Here is a 16,865-nt window from a genome sequence, read left to right as displayed (position 1 = left end):
GTAACAGTTGAGAGTCAACGCTGTGATGTGCGATTGGTGCAAGCGGGGTGAGGTCAAGGCCGATGACTGCTTCCAGCGGTGTCAAGATGAGCATTTTGAAGAGGCTCGCGAAGGATGATACTTGGCAGTTGGGTGCAGTCTCCCTCCATTAACAACAGAGGGCAGAGGAGCGACGCTCACAACAATTGGCTGAGCACTGGGCGTATACAACGCATGAAGTCGGCAGCAAGTTTATCTCAGGGAGTTGACCCGCACACGACAACTGGGTCTGTCCCGCGTGTTCACGCTATAACGCGGTTGCCTTCATTTAGGGAACGCGCACCGCCATAAGGCGACTTGTGAGCGGTCGACGCCGAACTACTTTCTTGAGCTGCGCGGTTGAGCGAGACGAGACGGTAACGCGGCGGCGTCCCCTCAAGTTGTTTGTAACCCAATTCTGACTGCAATTGGACATTCATTACGGGGGAAATAGTTTTCGCTTAACGCGGCACTTTTCAGGAACGCATCTACTGCGTTAAACGAGGACTCGCCGTACAGGTGCTGTGCACACTGTACTCGGAATCAAAATCCGAAGCGCTATCAAGCTCTCACTCACAGGTGTCCAGTAAGAGGCGATGGGGGGGTCACCAAGTGACACGCAGCTTAACCGTGGAGTAGACCGCGAGGACGCCAGCGTCGCCTAGGCAACGCCGCCCCTCCCCCCCCTCTGGCTCTGCCTGCCTCGCTCTGTGCACGTGAGGTGTCAACCACGTGACGCGGGCCACTGCGCGCGTTGCGTCACCGCTCACCGTGGGGGGCCCCTCCGCTACGTCCACATCGTACAGTCGCACATTCATTAATAGTCACACTCTTAATCATGTTTATGGTCATCGTCATTAAAGGTGAGTTTAATAATAATACCACTACTACACAATGTGTGCATTAATATATATATGGCATGAATTAAACGCACCTGTAAATATCCTAAGTAAGTTTGACCTGACATTATTGCACAACAATTGCCCAGCCACCGTGGGATGTTTATCCTCCAATGTGTATCTGGCTCTGACCTGACTTATATAAAAGTGCAGCTCTGCAATTGCTTGGTCACACCACCGCTGGTGAAAAGACTTTCATGAGTTCGAACTCTTTCCGAGTATTTGGTCTACTTTTCCATATAACAATAGGTTTTACCCTTTCTGGCAATACAACAGGTGTCAAGATGTTAAAACACCAAACAGAATCCTCATTCAAGGAATCCTGTCTGCATTAACCACACGTACTTGTGGTGAACATGCAAACATGCTCTGATAATATATGCATTGTCTTTGAAACTGATTAGTCCACACCAGGAAGGTCCCATATTCTACTTTTCCACGTTGACCAGATGTGTTGGAAGAGCCGGCTGAAAGCCACACTTTGCTGCATCACACGTGACTTGCCGATCAGCTAACTGTGGTGTGCCCATTTAGCGACCTCTGGTCTGTGAGTTCAGTTTACTAACCATTAACAGCATGGCAGCTTTCTAATTGGCTTGTGTGACAATTAACCCATGTCATTATCTCTTGCACAACCTGAAATAAGTTTTGGCGTCAGGGATGGAAATTATGACTCACCCACCTGCACCTGCCTTGTGCTCCCAGACACCTAAGGACCTTACTACCGCTGTGAGAAATTGACGGGCGTAGACTGCTGCATGGCGATGATGTATTCACGTCGTTCCTGCTGTTTTCCTCTTTTTGCTAGGTGATGCAATTGGTGTGCCAACACCTCCAGATGCAGTTCCTGAAGGACGTGGGCATTCGGGACATGTTCGTTTTGCCTGTGATGAATGAGTTTGTCCAAACACACAGGGAAGTCAGCCTGTTCATCGAGGTGCGTTTCCCATGTTTATTTCACTCGATTGGTCGTCTGTTTGAAAGGTCATGCTCTGCCCAGAGGTCACCCACTGAGATTTGTTTTACCGTAACATTACCGTCACTTGGGTTTGGTGATCGATTCAACGGGGCAAAAATATTTGTAAGAAGCGTAAACATGGCAACGTGATCATTGTCAGACCACGGAGGACCTTCAGAATGCCGAGTATGATCTTTAAATTGATCCTGGACTCGTTCGGGGGATATTTGAACACTTTGAATATTGGGGCGATATCGTCTTGCTACGGGTCTGAGTGAGAAGTCTCCCAGCGGTTTTTTGAGTCCATAATCGAGATTTTTGGGTTAGAGCACGTAAACATGCACTCAATAATACACTAAATATTCACTATTTATTTATATATACAGTGAGGGAAAAAAGTATTTGATCCCCTGCTGAATTTGTACGTTTGCCCACTGATAAAGAAATTATCAGTCTATAATTTTAATGGTAGGTTTATTTGAACAGTGAGAGACAGAATAACAACAACAAAATCCAGAAAAAAACGCATGTCAAAAATGTTATATATTTGACCCCCTCTCAATCAGAAAGAAATTAGGTTAGCTTTACATTTGACTGACAGTGAATCAGCAGAAGAAGCAGTCATGTTGTCTATGTGATTCCAATCAGAAGGTGACATTTTTTGTGTTAACATTAAATGAGCTTGTAGGAGAGTCCTGTCTAAAGTATCGAGTTCAAATCGGAGTAGCCTTATCCTCTCTGAGATTTAAGATAGGCTGGCCTTAAACAGAATCTGTTTAGAATTTGGAGAAGATACAGCAGAAGAAATGAGTGTGAAAGCGATGGGTATTACCTTGTGATCGCGGCATCTTTTGAGGAAGGTCAGCGTCTCGATGAGCTGTGACTTCTTGTCCCGTTGTCTGTTAAAAGCTCTAACAGATAGGTGAAAGCCCTCCCCGTAGAGGTGATCAATTCTAGATTTAAAGCTTTCGTGACTGCAAGGATCCATACTCTTTGGTTCTATTCGGTAAAGTCACGTAGGTAAATAATAAAACAACAAAAATCACGACGTTTCAGCCACAACACAATCGGCCTTCATCAGGTGAAGGAACCAGGCTGTCTCGAGGACAGCGCTGGAGTGAAACACAGCCATGCTCAGACCGCGACCGTTAAGCTGTGTGCGAGGAAACAAGGTGCCTTGACAAAGGAATTAGCGTAAAAATTAGCATTTGATTGGCTGACCTAGCATGATGAACGGTGTAGAGGTGGTGTACATGCGGGTGCACATGCCGGTTGGTGCGGATTGGAATCACATAGACAACATGACTGCTTCTTCTGCTGATTCACTGTCAGTCAAATGTAAAGCTAACCTGATTTCTAAATTCAACCAGCTATTAAAGAAGAACCCAGTTCCACGTATAACAAAACTCGACGTCAACAAAATCGTCATTAATCAGAGTAGCACGCCGATTTCGGACAATCTGAAAACAGTACTGGCTAGGGGACTGAATTTTGCTGTCACCCCAAAACACATACCAGTAGATGATATCATCTCTCAGGTCGATGTAGCCCTCAAAGGCGTGGGACACATCCAAGCAGACGTTGCGAGAGCTGAAATAGCCCCTATTCTTAAGAATGCTAAGAAACCTATTAGTAACATCAGCAAAAATGAACGCTCTGAACTCGCGAATTAAAAAAAACCAGAAGTGATATAGTCATCCTCTCAGCCGATAAAGGCAACGCTACTGTAATTATGGATAAAGATTCATACAACAACAAAATCCAGAATCTGCTCAACGATGGAAGTTACTCAAAAAGAAAAAAATTACCCTACCAATAGCCTAGTGATAAAAACCAACAAGATCATCACAAGTTCGACCTCCCTAATCGACCCAACTAAACGTCCCTCCCTAAAACCTTCTGCTGCAAGAACCCCTAGATTCTATGGTCTTCCCAAGATCCATAAAGAAGGCTCCTACTACGACCCATCGTATCTACGATCAACTCCCCTACCTATAGACTAGCCCGTTTTCTGTCATATTCCTTGCTGCCTTTCACTGACAAGACCACCTCAGCAGTACTTAACTCAGCCCAATTGGTCTCTATGGTCAAAGACGTTGTACTGTCCCCTGACGATATCCTTGTCAGCTTCGATGTGGTCTCTTTGTTCACCAAGGTCCCAGTACCTGATACCATTGAAATAATTGAAAATTTGGTCCAACATGGACTAGACGCCGATACACCTGCACTGGTTAGGCACTGCCTCAACAATACCTACTTTACTTGGAATGGCTCCTTCTACAAACAAAATGAGGGTACCCCCATGCGTTCCCCCTTGTCACCAGTGATAGCCAATATTTTCATGGAAAAATTTGAATCAGACACCATCCAGACTTCCACCCTCAGACCTTCCCAGGGGAAGAGATATGTGGATGACACTTTCGTCATTTGGCCACATAGCCTCCCAGCTTTGAACCTTTTCCTACACCACATCAATGCCAGACATCCCGCCATCAAATTCACCATGGAAGTGGAGAAAGATGGCAAGCTACCATTCTTAGATGTTCTGTTTGAGAGGAGACCTGATGGCTCATTGGGGCATTCTGTCTACAGGAAACCCACCCACACAGATTCCTACTTGAAACCTGATTCCCACCACCACCCAGCCCAAAAGAATTATCTCATCAAAACTTTATACCATTGGGTTCATTGCATTTCGGACCAACACCACCTGACCAGTGAATTAAAACATGTACACCTGGCCCTCAAAAGGAATGGATACTCTGACCGTACCATCCGCCAAGCTGTTTCTCCCTCCATACAGAAACAACCACTTGATACTCCGGTCAAAACCATCACACTACCATATATAGCAGGCGTTACTAAAATATTTCCAAAATTCTAAACAATCACAAGATCCAGGTCCGGTTCAATACAGTACACAAAATTCGTGATCTGATCCCATCCGTGAAGGATGTCATTCCTGACTTACAGTACCCCGGGGTTTACAAATTGAGTTGTACCTGTGGTGATTGCTATATCGGGGAGACAAAGCGACATGTCTCTGACCGAATTCGCGAGCACAAATCAGATTTGAAACACGGCAGAACGAATTCTTCTGCTGTGGCTGATCATTGTCACAACGCTATGGGTGATCATGAGATTGTCTTCTCCGATACCAAGGTTCTCTGTAAACCTATAGGTTATCACCAGAGATGTGTTCACCAAGCCATTCAGATATACAAATACAGGCATACCTTCAACCGAGAGGATAGTTTCAAATTAAGCAACCACTGGAAGGACGTTTTAAATCATACCAAACGTCAACTAATTTCTAACAGCAATTTCAAGTAGTGGTATACCAAGCATATTCCTTCCGAACTTTCTATTTCCCTTTTTTCTACTTCCCCCTTACAGCACATTCTTGCCGATCTTTAATTTTTCTTTTTTTTCCGTTTCTATTGCACACACACAGTGACCCATCCCCCGCACCCTCTACACAACAAAATACGGATTAACTCAGCCCCTCACCCCACCAAGGTCCCCCTACATGGCTCCTCCCCCCCCCTCCCGTTACCTGTATTTAAGCCAGAGGTTTCCAGAGCCTCGCCACTTGGTGCAGCGATTTTTTGCTGTGACTGTTTCCACCTGAAGACGGAAGCTTGTGTTGCCTTCGAAACGTCGTGTTTTAATTTTTTCTTTTATTTAATTTTAATTTATTTTTTACCTACGTGACTTAACCGAATAAAACCAAAGATTATAAAAAACCCCAATTCAGGACCTTACTGTGTGGATTTCTTGGAGTAAGTCTTTTATTATTATAAAGAATTACAGGGGCTGTTTGATGACACGACTAGGGAGCTGGCTTGCACTGCGGGGAACTTAATATTCAATTTGGATTCTGCAACCCTCAATGGCCTTTTTAAGTTCCATTTATGCATGTAAAACTCGCACAAACAACCATACCCAGAAACCCATAGACTCCAACAGAGACCCATGCATTCCTACAGACACTCAGACTCACACGGCAACCCCATAGACTCACTCAGAGTCCTTTTGACATGCACAGAGACCAATAGCCTCACACAGAGATCCATACACTCAAGAGACCCAAAAATTCACACAGAAATCCATAGATTCGCACAGAGGTCAATAGAATTTTAATCTGAATATTTATTTATACTGGATGAATCTGATGAGATATGACGATCTGTTTTCACAGACGTCCAATCGGGCGGGTCAGAACATAACAAAAATACAATACAAAAACACGACAGGAAAGATAAACAAATTGTTTAAATATAAACAAATTAAACTGAACTGTTTTTATCTTACCATAGACTAAAATAAACCTGTTGGACTCGCACAGAGACCTTAACCACTAAACCTCGAACAAATAAAACCATCTAAACCTCTAAACCCCGTAACTATCTAAATCCCTAACCATTTAAACCCATAACCATCTAAACCGCTAACCCTCTCAAACCCTTTACCCTTAAAACCCTAACCCACCAAAAACCCCTCACTCTCCAAACCCCTTAGTCTTTTAACCCTAATCTTCAAAGCCATTAAATACCAAACCCTCAACCCTCTGAATCCCTAACCCTCTAAACCTTGAAACTCTATCCTTCTAAAACCCTAAATCCTTAATATTCTAAATACCAACCAATCTAAACCACAACCCTCTAATGAACTAACCCTCTAGACCCCTAACCCTCTGAACTCATAACCTTCTAAATCCTCAACTTCTAAAACCCTAACCCTCAAAACCCTAACGTTCTAAAACCCTAAATCCCTAATCTAATCCCAACACATTTAAACCCCAAACCTCTAAAGAACTAACCCTCTAGATGCTTAACCCTTAAAACACCCATACCCCTAAAATGTTAACCCTCTAAACACATAACCCACTAAACCCCTAACTATCTAAACCCATAAATGTTTTTTTTAGGGTTAGATTGTGTAAATATAAATGTGTCGTTAAACCAGCCACCACCCGACACAGCCAATTAGGAAAATTTGTCACATCAACAAAAAGTGCCATTTAGTGTTGGAGACTAACCCAATATTAGTTGTGAAAGTCTAGGTGTTAAACCCTCTAAACTCTCTAACCACTAAACCCCTAACACTCTAAATCCCTAACCCTTGAAACCCCTATACCTCTATACCCCGAAACACATACCCTTATAACCTCCTCAACTCCTAACCATCTAAACCATTCAACCTCTAACAATCGAAACCCATAAACCTCTAAACACGTAACTCTCTAAACCCTCTAAACTCAAAACGTTCTAAACTCTAACCCTCTAAACACCAAATCCTATAAAGGACTTTGCCCTGAAGACTCCAACCGTCTAAACACCTCACCCTTTAGAACCCTAACCCATAAACCCCAAAAACTCTTAACTGTCTAAACCCTTAACCTTCTAAAAAAGACATGGGCAAAGTACGGCCCCCGGGCCGTATACGGCCCCGTTGGGATTTTTAATCCGGCCCGCCGAACTTGTACAATTATTATTATTAAATTAAATTTTACCTTTCTCCTGTAATGCCCTCATTTCCCCATTAGATGGCGCACTTTGACCGGGAGTTACGACAATGTTTTTGTATTGTTCATGTTCATGCAATTTTTTAAATTGCCTTGCAAATAAATGTTTTGCTACCTGTTAAAGGCCAAATCCTTTCATGTTATTTTTACACGACATTTATATTAGTTCACACAAACACTCCATCCATCTGGCCCGGCCCCTCTGTCAAATTTTAGAACCCATTGTGGCCCGCGAGTCAAAAAATTTGCCCACCCCTGTTCTAAACCCTTAAACCCCAAACTGTCTAGACCCCTAAACCTGTAAAACCATAACCCTTTAAACCTCTCACCTTATAAACCTCTAATCCCCGAAACACCGAAACCTCTAAACCCAAAACCTTCTAAAACTCGTAACCTTGTAAACCACAACACCGAGCAATCAAAACCCATAAACCCCCTAAACCTCTAAACACCGACAGTAACTCTAAACCCTTAACCCTCTAAACCCATAACCTTCTAAACTCTACTAAATAAAAACCTCAACCCCTTCACCCTTAAAACCCTATCCGTCTAAACTCCTCACCCTTTGAAATCCTAACCCAAATACCCCGAAAACCCCAACCCTCTAAACCCCTCACCCTCTAATCCCCTAAACCTCTACACCCTTAACCCACTAAAACCCTAACCTTCAAAACCCCTAATATGCTCAACCCTTAAACATCATAACCCTTAAAACCACCCAAACCTCTAAACTGCTTACCCCCTAAAAGCCCCAAAACCTCTAAACCCCTAAGTCCATAACCTTATAAACTCCTAACCCTCTAAACCACTAACCCTTTAACAATCAAACCCCATAAACCCCTAATTCTCTGAATCGAGAACCCTCTAAAACCACAACCTTCTAAACTGTAACCCTCTAGAACTCAACCCTCAAAACCCCTTTACCCTTAAAACCATAACAGTCTAAACCCATCACCCTCTAAAATCCTAACCCATAAACCCACAAACCTCTAACCCACTGAACCCCTAACCTAAACCCTTAAACACAAAATCTTTAAACCCAAAACCCTCTAAATCCCTAACCCTCTTAAGCCCTCTACCCTTAAAACCATAACCCTCTGAACCCCTAAACCCCTAACTCTTTAAACCCCTATACCCCTAATAGCATAATCCTCTAAACACCTAGCCCTTTAAACCCCTCTACCCTTAAAACCCTAACCCTCTAAACCCCTAACTCTAGAATCCCCTAAACCCCTAACACTCTCAACCCTTAAACCCTATAACCCTCAAAATACCTAAACATATAAACCCCGTATCCCCAAATTACCCCAAAACCTCTAAACCCATAACTTTATAAACCCCTAACCCTCTAAACCCCTAGCTCTTTGTGTAGTGTGTGGTGGGTGTCACGGGGTGGGTGGGTGCAGGGTGTGTGTGGTGGGTGGTGGGTATCACAGGGGGGTGTATGTGTGGAGTGTGCGTGGTGGGTGTGGTGATAGTGGTCGTGGTTCACAACTATCCATGACCACCACCTCTGCTGTGTGGTGGACCGGCCACCACACAGCAGCGCGCGTCATGAGGAGTGCACGGATGGTTCTCCCTATGCGGGCCAGGCCCCCTCGCTTCCTCTTCTCCTCCTGCATCACCATCGCCTGATCCTCTTTCCTTGTCATCTCATTCTCCTCCACCACCATCTCCTGCACCACCATCTCCTCCTCCTGCTCCTTCTTCGTCTTCACCTCCTCTGTCTCCCCCCCCATCTCCTCCTCATCCTGCACCACCAGCTCCTCCACCCGGGTCTCCTCCTGCACCACCAGCTCCTCCACCCAGGTCTCCTCCTGCACCATCAGCTCCTCCACCCAGGTCTCCTCCTGCACCACCAGCTCCTCCAGCAGAGTCTCCTCCTCCTCCTGTACCACCAGCTCCTCCACCAGGGTCTCCTCCTGCACCACCAGCTCCTCCACCAGGGTCTCCTATCCCTGCACCACGAGCTCCTCCACCAGGGTCTCCTCTTCCACCACAACCGTCAGCTTACATTTAGAGGCCAGGGCAAGCGCGGAGGATGGGGGCAGCGCCGGCTCTGCTCTGTGAAGAGATGCGCACGACACCGTTCCAACTTCCTGCTACAGCAGAGATCGCAGTCCCCTCCCCCACCCCACCATCATCCGCGTACGGACTAACTGTGTGCGGAGATAGATTAACCAGGTTAATAACGCTGCAATAATGCAGCATACCATGCCCATCGTGGGTCTGGTTACAGAATGGGCATTAGTCTTGCGATATCACACTGGATGAAGGGCTACATGGCAAAGATATGGCTGCCTCATTATTTGTCCTCACCCAGGAACCAATTATAAAAATACATCCGTATATAACTGAATGTATACGTGGGGTTTGAACTGTACATGTGTTCGTTTGCAGGCAGCAGGGCTGGAACTCAGTCAAAGAGGGACCTGGGTTTGATTCCCATACTTGGGCCACTTCTCCGTGTGGAATGTGGAGTGTGTTCTACCCCCCCCCCCCCCGTTTTGTCCTGCATTGGTTTCCAAAATCAGAATACATTATTTAGACTGGATGAAGAGGAATCCGATAAGCTATGAAGCTCTTCCTTCACAGATATGCAGTCGAGGCACAGGGTCAGCAAGTTACAACAACAAACAAAAGGAGTGCAACGTGTAAAAATGTAAGCAAGTCACAAAAAATTGAGCACATAAGCACAAAGTACGTAAAATCCTGCCAGATTTTCAACACTAAATGTAAACTTGGGCAAGGCAGCAAAACATCAACAAAACAGCCCCAGACCCCACCAAGACAACACACAGTCCCTCAATAAAATTGTACATTAAAATTTAACTTTCATTCCTTTGGGTTTGGCATTTTCCTCCACGTAACTGAACCCTGACACACGCAACGCAACCAGTGTTGGATGGACATCCTCGCCAGTGTTAGAAATTGAACCTCCAAATCACTCAATTGGGATCGCATAGCAGCAGTAGCAAAAGCAAATTTGTTCTGTACTGCAAACAACTTGGCAGGACTCTACTGAAAAAGAGTCTTGAGAATGAGTGAGGCTCATGCTGGCTAAATAAGGGTAGTAGTAATAAATGTAAATACATTAACAGGAGCAGAGCCGTCCCCCGGGTGCGGTGTACTGGGGAAACCGCCCCAGGCACCGTGCTTTTGGCGGCCCTGTGCTTCGATGTTACGGTGTCAGACGTAAAATGTCTTTTTAACACGTAGGCTTTCGCACCAGATTGGCTCACAAATGATGACATCACATTCACATGTATCACTATTTAAGACCGAAACAGGAGTATTTCTCCACAATTCTGGCCGTCACCTTATGAGGCTGGTTGCAATCCCCGGCAAAATGTCGTATTCGAATTGTAAATGTGGTGGGTTTACTTTCCAACACACTGGTGTGCTGATCTAGTAACTAATTGGCACATTTTGTTTACATGATACACCTTACTAATTGGCTGTGTTGGGTGGTGGTGAGTTTAACAACACATGTATATCTATGCGATCTAACCGAAAAAACCTCTGTATTGGTAATACTTCCGATTTAATTGTGACTTGCCCCGGGCCCCACACCTCCCTATGGACTGCCTTGAACATTGGACAAGCAGCTCATGGCTTACCGTCGCTCAGCAGCTCCAAAACACTGTACACTGCCAGGAGCAGCAATGGTGGTGGCGGTGGCGTTGCTGGTGGTGCTGGTGGCCACGGTCCGGAGCCAGCTGTGACCCAGCGCCTGCGCTGGCGTCATGCGACAATCCGGATCCCATCTGTTGAGAGACGCACCGGGGTCACACGCGGCGCACGTGGTGAGAGAGGCGTGGTGAGAGGATTGACGTTTCTTCCCTTCTCCCACGAGGTCCAGGATTGCACGGCATCAGCGGTAGTCGCGGTAGCAGCGGCAATCCTTCAATACGCAGTACTCTAAAAATGCCCTGAGCCTCGCACTGCCGAGGATCATCTTTAACGGACCTCCAAAGAGGGAGATCTTAACACCGGTGGTACTGGTTATCGGCAGGTTCACTCAGCTTCACATCTTCCTGGTGATCGGTGGAGGGCGATCGTTGATCACCTTGGTGGGAGAAATCCTCATGGGGAGGGGGGAGGTGGTGGGGGATGATTCTTACCGCAGGCAGGAGCTGACAAAGTCAACAAACTCCGGGTCGTGGCTTTTGAGTGCCCCGTGAAGTGACAAGCTCCCTGGCACCCTTCTCTTGACTGGGGAGAACATCATGCCCAAACGATCTGCAGGAGACATGCACAGCAGGAGAGACACACAGTCACCAACCACCACTTTGCCCACCTACCCACTTGCCCACGCGCCCATTTACCCACCCACTCACCCAAGGAATTGAAAATACAAAGAGGCCCCCCCCCCAAAAAACTACAACAGCTCCAGGCCACACCCTAACACTGAATCCGGCCGGTTGCTCGCCCCACCCTTCAACTCACCAAAGTAGTGCATTCCGTCAGGAGCTGCATCCATCATGCATCTTGGAGGCAACCCGAGGATCTGCACATGGTTGAGATAAAGCAAAAGTCACCCGTGTAGCCGCAGCAGACTGTAGGGGCAAGTGCTTTTAGTAGCGAGTAGAAACAGCAGCAGCAACAGTAGCGGCACCTGTTGAGGGCCAGGACTGTGGCACACACAGAGAGGGGATGGTTGGCCATATTGAAGCAGGTACACACGGCACCAGGTACTCATTTGAGGCTGATTTGTACTAGGGGATGCCCAGTACCGGTTCAGATAATCATCACTGATGTTGGCCGTGAATTGGAATCAAACTCGCATTACCGGGTTTGTAGCTGAGCACGCTAACCGCTACACCACTGCTCCCCCCACACGTACAAGACACACACGTGTACACACATACAACATACGATGGCTGCCATTCGCCAGATCACCAAGTAGCCAATCGCCCCCCCTCTCCTGGCTCCCTGCCCCCCCCCCCCCCCCATAGCCTACAACTTCAAGGAAGGAGGGGGGAATCACGAGCGGGTGAACGCCCAGTTGGAAATACCTCCATGCAGCACGGGAGGTGGTCGTCGCGGCTGTCCGAATGGAATAATTCCCTGCCGGTCGCCAACTCCGCCGCAGCCCAGTGCCCACATGTCCACTGCACACGTTAATCTGTAGCCCAGCAATACCTCCGGAGATATGTATGGCAGGGTCCCACCAACATGCAGAGCTGCACAACAACAACAAATATATATGTACGTGTGTGTATACTCACTGTGTCATGAACAGCATCGTTATCACACACTGTCACATGTACAGACACTAAGAGACTTGCACACACACACACACACTGGAACACAGACACACCCACACGCAGAAACTCACACCCACACGCAGAAACTCACACCCAGGTGAGGTTACTCACGTTGCCTTTTCACAAAAAAGCTGGTGCCGAAGTCCGTGACCCTGACGGTGCCAGTCACGGTATCCTTGAGTAGAACATTTTCCTAAAGGAAGAAAGGCAGAAGGAATTCACACTCGGAGGTTACGCCGATAGCATTCAGCCAGCAGTGGATCAATCACGTACCACGGTACAAGCTAAACAGGGGAACTAGGTGAGGCGTAGCGCCGTCATCAACCTTGAGTCAAGTGCAACATTCGCTGTTTTCTGACAGCTGCGACTGGGGGTGCCCCTTTCAAATGCGTCAAGATGAGCGATGTTAGTCGAGGCTCATCACATTTAAAGCTCTCTGAAGCACCATCTAAGTAAAAGGGTGCAGCTCTATAGACAACTTATCATAGATGCTCACAGCTGCCCGATAACGAGTTACGGACCAAAAAACCACACTCAAGGGCGCACGGATTTCGTGACGCTTTCCACCGCGCGTTTGTCTTGGGAAGTTTTCCATTCACAGCATGGAAGCTGACAACGGGCAGCTGTCAGTTCAAACACGTGTTTGGCACGTTTTGAAAATCATTCTTTTCAGCTCCGGTTTGTGTTTCCCAAAGTTTGGGGCAACGCTGTGATCTACATTGCTGGTTTTATCTGTGGTGAGTCCCGCAATAGCGACACGACTCTACACGACAGTTGAATTAATACCAGATCATCACCAGAGGTAACGTGACCCTGCTTCCTTCCAGATAGACGGACAGAGCTAACACATCGACCCTGTGACCAACGTGGTTAGTTTTCTCTATGGACCGAGTCCCCAATAATGACACAACTCCGGAACAAAGTCGCGCTGAATGCTGTGTCCACTCACTGGCTTGATGTCTGCATGGATGATGCTCCTGGCCTTGGTGTGGCAAAGGAACTTGAGGATGCCCCTGGTGTAAGTTTTCACCATCCCCATGTGCAATTTCCGGAGCCTCCCTTCCGTAATCACATCATAGAGGCTCTCCCTGTGAAAGAGGCAGCAGCAGCAACAACAATGACAACAACGAAGCAGCGTCAGTGTCATACCCTGCAATACTGCGTGGATTCTGATAACGACAATATTAATATTCTATTTGCACATTCACGACTAATATGATTCATAGCTCAGTGTGGGTTTAGGTCATCGGTTTGCTGATAAACCAAATTAGTTAGCACATTTGTCCACTTGCTTTCATTGGCTCTGTTTCCGGGTGGTGTAATTATCCATTAGGAGATACAAACTCCACAGAGAAAGGCGTCCGAGTTGAGAATCGAACTCAGGGATTTTCACCGAGGGGCTCAAGCATTACCACTGCGCTGATCGAGTGGAGGCGTGGCTATATAAAAGTGGGCGGGGCTGATTGAGAAAAGAGGCGTGGCCTCGTGCACCCGGGACACATGACAGCTCCACAGTATCACAATGCGTGGGTGGCACAGGAATCCCAAAAGTAACATCTAGCCCCGGTGGTGTGACGTTATCACCCTCCCCTGGTGTGGAAGAGATCGGGGCTTTGATCCCGACCGTGACGCATGTATATTTTGAGTTTGCATGTTCTACCCCTGGTCACATGGATTTTTCTCCGGGTTCTCTGGTTTGTCCCTCCACATTTAGAAACTTGCGTTTAGAGTATTTGGCTGCTATACATTTCCACATCAGCCACTTTTTTTAGCTATCATTTGTAGCCAGGCCGCTTGTGAAAAATAACTGATAGGGCAGTGGGCTTTACCTGTTAAATAAAAGTTTTAGTTTAGCTAATGAAGTTAACCACGCTATTGGGGGGGGGGGGGGGGCGGTGGGAACACATGGTACGTACTTCAACAGCTCCAGGACAATGCAGTGGTGTCCTCTGAAGTCAAAATGGTTCAGGACTTTGATGATGTTGTAGTCCTCATCACTGCCCTCGCCCTGAAGTTCCAGAGCCATCTGGAGCTCCTTTCTCTGAAATTTATCATGCTTGGAGCTGTGCAGAGAAAATCCACAAATGAATCATGACTTAGACTTGCTTAAGGAATGACCAGAAACAAATTCTATTCAGAATTAATAAATAAATATTAGTTCCCCAAGAGTAATGGCATTGTGAGTTCCGGTAGTGCGCTCATGGAAGGTTCCAGAAAGGATCGGGAAGAGGATCAAATAAGCAAGGGATAGAAGGGGGCTTGGGGTGCTGCCTGAACGTAGTGATTCCCTAATGTGTGAATTGAACCGACTCCGAGCATGGCCCCAGCCACACTCAGGATTTCCAGGAGCTGAGCCAAGCCACGGCTGAGCCACTCATGTATCTTTAACAGCAGCTGAGCGGCTCAAGCCTGGGCCAAACCACGGCTGAGCTAGAGCTGAGCCTGAGTTTTAGAGACTGAGCCACAGCTGAGTCGTGACTGAATGTGGCTCTCACAGAGCAAGGCATTATAACGTGGAATATCATGGGACCTTCTTGGCCAGTACCAAAATATCAGAATATATTTTCTCCTTTTTTCTAGCAAGAAAACAGGTGTTAAGATGTTAAAACACCAAACTGAAACCTTTTACAAGGAATAATGTCTGCATTAACCACAATACTTGTGGTCAGAATGCAAACAAAAAACATACTCTGATAATATATGCATTGTCTTTGAAATTGATTGGTCCACACCAGAAACAGCTTTCTTTTGAGCCTCGTCTCAAAAACAGTGTTAGACCAGGGGACGCCAAAAGGCGTACAGCACAAAGACAAGCGTTTTCAGAGTAATGAGAGCTCGGGGTGAATGGCTACATCATGGGACCTCCTTTGGGAGTATATTTTGGGACTGGCAAAGGAGGTCCCATGATGTAGCTGCTATAACGCAGAACGCACACGTTATAACACGGAACGCGCCCGTTATGACATGGGACAACTCCATTACAATGTGGAACACGCCTTTTATAGCGTGGAACGTGCCCATGATAACGTGGAAGGCTCCCGTTATAACGCGGACCGCACCCATTATAATCCGGAATGCTTCTGTTCTAATGCAGGAAAGCGCCCATTATAACGTGGAATGTGCCCGCTATAAAATTGCACAGCTGAGCGGTATGACACAGTAGGCGGAATGCGGAATGATCACGTGACGTGACAGCATGCCCTCCGTTATTGGTCTCTTCACATCACTGTGTGCATGTATTATATCTTGCAAAACTTTATCGTTACATTATATATGGGGATATTATGTTTGCTTAATGTGCTTTCCCTTAACGTGGCACTTTTCAGGAATGCCTCTACTAGGTTAAATGAAGACTTAATGTAATGTAAGAGTGAACTGATCCAGAACAGGGGGAGAACATACAAACTCCACACAGGAGGGCACCCGAGTCAGGAGTCGAACCGGGGACCCTCTACGTGAGGCACGAGTTGTCACCACCTCATCACACGGCCGCCCACAGCACTGGACGTAACAACAACGTCGTCCTTGTGACGACACCACTCTGAATTCTTACCTCAATGGTGATATCAAGATCTTCACGGCCACCAGGGTGTTCATCTTGTGGTCAAGGCACCGGATCACCTGGCCTTGACCTCCATCCCCAATCTTCTTCAGCACCTCATAGCGGTAGTGAAGGTGCTCATGGTGGACCTGCACAAAATTACACAAATTTAGACTGACTATATTTTGAAAATCACAACATGTGAGCATTATTTTACAAAATAATTGCTTTTATTAAGTGTTTGGCTTTCTTAAATCTGTAATTGTGGAATGCTCTGATGTCTGCTGGCCGAGTCACCCTAAAAAAAGCTCTTTAGCTCAATGAGCTTAACTTGGGAAATAAACTTCTGATTGTGAAGTGTGTGGGAGAGTGCACGTGTGCTTTCTCTGGTTGGTTGGTGCTTAAGTTGCAATGACAAGAAGCCACGAACCCCGCGACCGCTGCGCCCTGTGACCGCCCCCACGGCGGGGGCTTTGTGGCGAGTCTCACCGGAATGTAATGATGTTCGTGGTCGTCGTATCCATCGTTGTTGTGTCCCCGGGATCTGTTGCTGAGCGCAAAGTACCATACTTTCTGTATGGCGACAAGCTCCAGCTTCTCCCGGTGGGTCATTTGTGGGCCAAAGAGAGCCAGGATTGCTGCAGGCAAGAGA

The sequence above is a fragment of the Petromyzon marinus genome, chromosome 39 (genome assembly GCF_048934315.1).
Source record: "Petromyzon marinus isolate PM22_M1 ecotype Great Lakes invasive population chromosome 39, UKy_Petmar_22M1.pri1.0, whole genome shotgun sequence".
In the NCBI taxonomy this organism is placed as follows: domain Eukaryota; kingdom Metazoa; phylum Chordata; class Hyperoartia; order Petromyzontiformes; family Petromyzontidae; genus Petromyzon; species Petromyzon marinus.
This window is presented reverse-complemented; position numbering follows the sequence as displayed.